Raw genomic sequence first — 6217 nt, forward strand, 5'->3', positions numbered from 1 at the left:
TATTTTTTGGGAAATAATTAAAGTAGTTGCGAGAACAGGGTGCAACCCTAGGTTCCAGCATATTCGAACTGCGAACCGGCTGAATCCCATCACTGCTAACCGACACACTAAAAAGGAGCAGTTGTCTCATGACTTGTACTTGACGCAACAATTAAATTTTCAGACAAACAAACACAAAACAAAAATTACTACAATCATAAAAATTAACACAATGTATGACTGTTACGTGCGACCTTGACCATTGCACAACTGAAAAAAAAAACACGTGAGGTATTTGGATCTCAAAAATCAATGTATAAAATGCAAAAATCCATTGACAGTAACCAAAAATGCTAACCGGTTCGGTGATAAAATTCCGCGAGACGGTTCTATAGAACCGGGGCGAACCGGCTGAATTCCAAATTCAAACTGATATAAATGATAGATCGTAACAGTGGTGACTTTTACATGAGAAACACAAATTAATGTTGCAGGTTGTTTGTCCGGTAATGAGTGTAGTTCAGGTCAGGGGTTTCTTTTTTACTGAAGGCCTCTAATTTTTTTTCCTTAACATGGACCATGGTTGTCAAGCAATTTTTAGGGATGACGCCATAAATTGACCTAATAATACAAATAGACTACAGAAATCTGTGATTTAAAAAGGTGAAAGTGGTATGAAGAGTCTACATTCAGTGCAAAAGCGTTTTTATTTTTATTCCGATACAAACAAAAGTAGGACTGGGTAATATTGAAGATGGCCTATAATAGAATATTACCTTATATGTAATCTGTTGTTTAGTTTGTGCTGGAGGATCCGGCGGCCGAACAACTTCTTCGTCAAGTGAAGCAGGTTTGACGAAAACCCTCTCGTAATTTTACTTTTGAATTCTTTACAGAACATGAAAATACTGCGAAAATAAAAAGTAAATTGTCAACTAGTGTTAACCTGTAATAACTATAGCATTTGCTAAAAACAAAAATATAACGCATTTTTATCATAGCACACTTGGAGTTCCTATCAAATCTATGTACACAAATATATCTTATTTGTAAATAAATATACATGTCTTATTTTACTTTTATTGGCCTTATTTTTGTATTTATTGTTTTTAGATTCGTTCTTGCTTCAAATTGGAGGTCAAAGATCGGAACAAGATTGCACAAAATATGACGTCACAAACAATGACATCACAATCATGCCGGTAAATAGTTTAGATAAATATCGAAAAATATTTCAGTTTAAATATACAGCCATTATAGCCATTGAACGTTTAACAGAGGGGACCAATCCAAATCAGCGATCTGCTCATTCGGTCCCTATTTCCTGCATAGTTTGTAAAAAAAAAATACTATCCGTTGTGCCCTTTTCATTTTACAACTTTCTGATCCATTTCTTAACGATATGACACCATCCTAACAAAGTACTTATGAAATAAATAAAAAGAAATACATGTTAATTAGACAAACTTTTTAGGTACACAATACATGGATCTGTAATGTAACTTAATAAGAATGTCATAGCCAAAAAGCAAATCGAGATCATCTTGCTTAAGACGTTTGAATACGCACTTGTATCATCCTCAGTAAAATTTTGCTTTGACGGGCATGATTAAGACAAACCTTAGCAAGAACTATAATGTTTACTACAATGCGAGCTTGCCACGCTTTCGGCGTTCGTGCACTGATGTTTGCTGTAGAAATATATATATATATACCTTATATAGTATAGTTACATCCGTGAAACATTTTGCGCAACTTGTTAAGTCGATACGCTGTGCTAAAAATTTAAACAAACACAAGCATTTAAACGAATTTACAACAGAATTTAAACGAGGGTAGATGGGCTTCGACTTCGGTGAAATGTGAGAATCGCGTCTGTACCTTTGGTGGAGAAGACCCAAAGGGCGTCCTCAGCAGTTGTGAGATGTTCGACCTGGGCTCTGCTGAGGAAAGATGGTCGTTCCTGTCTGAAATGACAGAGGGTCGGTGCCGGGCCGCTTCTGCTGTTGTAAACGGTAAGTTTGTCGCAAATAATCTAGCATCAACTCATGTTTGGTTATATTTCACACGCGAAAAAGAAATTGGCTGCAATGTTGTGCAAATTAAAGCATATAACATCCAAAAGACTATGTTGACGCCTGATCATTTTGAATAAGAATTTGGTGCAATATGGTCGTTTAAATCAATTAACAAGTAAATTCCAAGCCAAGGTATTCTATCATTGAAGGGAAAATATAAAAAATTAGTGCACTTAGGTTATACATTGTCTAACTATACATTTAACTTTGAATTACATGAAATGTTCGAGGGTTCCAAGATATTGTTTGTATTTATATTATCTTTTTTGTCGTACACTAGCAAAAAACGCTAGTAGATTTGTATTTACATGGAAATTACTTCACTTAAAGTGAGATTTTAAAATGCACGTAAATCAACTACATATAGATAAGCCGATAACCCAAGCTATAGATATTGTTTAGCTTTTCGATCAGCCAAACATGTAAATCGTCAATATAGAAGATTCCTTAGAATATCTAATCTATATGTTTACGGCAAAAACTTGACTTTGTTCGTCTCAGGTTTAATCTTAATATCTGGCGGTAGAGTTACGGTATTCGGAAAGTCATTGGCGACGTGTTTACTGTACGACGTTAAGCAAGATTCTTGGGTGAGCACAAGTGCCATGATTACTTCGAGATCAAGTCACGCCATGGTGACCTTAAATGGTAAGAGGCTGTTGTATATCCGTTAAGCATTACTTACACTTTATATTTTATCGTGATAACTATTCTGACATTTTCGACTAAAAGTTAAGCCGATCCTTTCGTTAAAAAACGTTTTCCTAATTTTTAATTTGCCACACATTTGTAAAAATGTATATGTTTAAAATTTAGTTTTAAAATTATTGTTGTTGTTAGCAAGAATGTTCGATAACCGGATCTGGGGCAATAAACGATACGAAGTGAAAACATAGATATAGGTCCTATATTGGGGTGATATCGCAGTCCATTATATACAACAAAAATGTGTGTATTTCAGCTGTAATATACGTAGAAGTTTTGACTTTAAAGTTAGAATATTACAACTTAGATCGTATATAGGCAATAATTGATTAATTCCTTTTTGGGACGATTGTACCATTGTTATAGTTTTTGAGGTTTTTGCCGAGATTACGGGATAAGGGAATCAGAAGAACACACAAAAGTAATTTATACCTCTAGTTCAGGGGTTCTTAACCAGGGGTACGTGTACCCCTTGGTGGTACGAAGCACCAAAGTAGGGGGTACGACATGCAGTGGGAAATTATGCACTATTTAGGCATATTTGTATTTAGGCAAGTACGAAAAGCAAAATAATAAAAAACAATATTAAATTGACTGAACTTTTGTGTGTTGTAAATATTGTTGCTCACAAGACTTTATTGAATGCATGCATTCAACACGTAAGTTATAAATACACTTAGTTTAATTTCTATTATTCCAATTTTATTTACTTCCGTCGGCCATTGTAGACAGGGGGGTACGAGAAAATTTTATTAAAGCTCAAAGGGTACGCGCGCCAAAAAGGTTAAGAAACACTGCTCTAGTTATAACTTCCACGGTCTCGATTTTGATATAGGAATGCAATAAACGATAAGATATAAGAAATTAAAAAAAAAAGAGTCGTTCAAGTTCGGAATAATTTTGAGCTAAACAGTAAACCCCTCCTTTTGTCATAACAATACTATTTTTTTATAATATATATTATAAACAAACTATACAATTTTCATTGCCAGATATATGTTACTGCATTGGTGGGTGGGACGAGAATGGAACGAGCCTGAATTTGTGCGAAAAATACCAGGACGATCGATGGCTGGAAATTCCAGCAATGTGCGATGCAAGATACGGAGTCGCAGCCGTTGCACATGAACAATGCATCTACGCTATCGGGGGCGGTAAATTATAGCGATTGTATATTTTTTGTGGCAAAATGCCATTAATTACCTACATTTGGCATATAGAGGCAACATTTGGCATATAGATAAAATTGTAAGAAAATAAAACAATTTTAATCAAAAAAAGCTATGAATAGAGTAAACTTAATACATATTCACTTTAATATATTTCCCCGTACAGCTTTTTTGGTTCATTATTGTCGAAACGTCTGGTGGCTTATTTAACATGACCTTACCGTATACTTTACTGCAACAGACTCTAGATTTCATCTTAGACGAGTTTTTTCCCTAATTAAATAAATGTACATTCTACCGTTCTTTAGGTTATCCCAACGACACAACTGTGGAACGTTACGACCCGCGAATGAACGAATGGACGCGACTCCAATCAACTAACGTTGGTCACTGGTACCACGGAGCCTGCGTTTCACAAGGAAATATTTATGCGGTCGCCGGGTAAGTTGAACGGATATGCACACGAAAGCATATGTTGTTTTCTTTACTTTCAACATTTTCCTATTATTATAAAAGCAAAAACGCATAAATTATGTTCAACGGCCCTTAGAAGTTGAGTTTTGTTTTCATTTAAAATTATAATCTGCTGAATCAATCCAAATCCAAAGCAAACTGTTTTCCCTTTGTGAAAACAAAATCGCCAATCTGGTTGCCGAAAACTTAAAAATTGCCAAGAGGTACTAAAAGCTAAACAATATAAGACGAACGGAAAGTTACTTGTGCTATTTCAAATAATATTAGCTCATACTACTTTTTTGCAGGCTTGGTGAAAAATCCGTTGAGGTTTACGATCCACGCGCTGATACGTGGACACACTGCTTCGAAACTCAAAAAAGACGAGATTACTGCAACGTTGTCGCCATTTAAATCGTACTGGCTCAAGCAAAACTTAGCTTTTCCAAGCTAAACTATAAGCACAGCTATTTAAGTATAACGTAAAATCATCAACAAATGCTTATATTTCTTGATATCAAAGTACAATTCTAACATACAAGCTAGTGAAAGTTCCTAACAGTTTCTGGGTAAATGATGATTACCTGCTACATGTTGAATGGTAGGTTTTGCCAATTTCCACCATTAAAACGTAACAACAACTGCGTGAATTATATATCTGACAAATTATATTTGCTCTCATTCGGTTGCAAGCAAAACATTCAATAACATTCAGACACGTATAGTAAGAACATCAAAGTCCACACAGTTTATTAATTTCGAATAAATCCTCACCGCATTCAAATTGCTACCTATACTTCTGTATGTGCTTTAATATTTTTACTACGTCTTACTATAACCTCCCAACATTATGATTCAGACGCATGTTTAGTGAGAGTCAACTCGTGGCTCTGAATAAGTTTTGCTGTTATTTTATTCTACATCATGCTTTATAGAATTTAATTTTATTAGCAGTTGTACTGTGTTTTGTGGCGTGTGCAATATATTGCCAAAGTTAGTTTTTTTAGAGCGTTTAATTTTCTTTAGTTCTCCTACTGTCTTCTCGTTTTGCACGCCGCTTGAGAAATACATACGCTGTCGCATCTTCAAGTGATATTGTTGTTCGGACTAGCCTGTGTAAAGAAGTATAAGGATGCGAAATAATTTTACATTCAAACCAATGGCCTTTGCATTCAAAACAATTGACGCAAAGAATTACTCTGCTAAAATAATTTACAATGACAATGGCATTAGCGCGAAATTCCGAAGCAGTCGGCCACCAATAGCGGTAAAGAGCAACGTGGTGGCAAACCAAAGAGTTATTGAACTTAAATGATAAACAATGTGTTATTCTTAACTATACTGTTTTCTTTTAAAATGATTATTTGAAAAATTGGCGAGTTTCAACAACATTGCCACTTTTAAGTGTATATCCTTAAATTAACACAGTAAATTAAAAATGACTTATGTGTGTCTGCGTCGCCTAACTAATATTAATTTGCTCGGTATCCCAAGCGATATGTAGTGTGTTCACTGCGCGGGAACAGTTAATATACGAAAAGACGTGCTGAAACCCAATAGAGAATCACTGATGATGGCATGAGCATCTGCCGAAACGTTAGAACAATTAAGCATGTCGCTTTTTGCGACTATTTGGGCCTTTTTTAAACATTACAATTATTTTCACCATTACAATTATTCTGTTTAAGAGCAACTATGCCCAAACCTTTTTTCTCGCGAATTCTTGTCGATTTGAAGGATTACTTTATAACGCTTCATCGCTATGTTTGTACTTTACGTTTAAGCATGATCGACCATACTAAGCTGTGTTCATTCAGGCATCATCGTTACTTG

This window comes from Ascidiella aspersa, chromosome 2 (genome assembly GCF_963924565.1).
Source record: "Ascidiella aspersa chromosome 2, kaAscAspe10.2, whole genome shotgun sequence".
Taxonomy (NCBI): Eukaryota; Metazoa; Chordata; class Ascidiacea; order Phlebobranchia; family Ascidiidae; genus Ascidiella; species Ascidiella aspersa.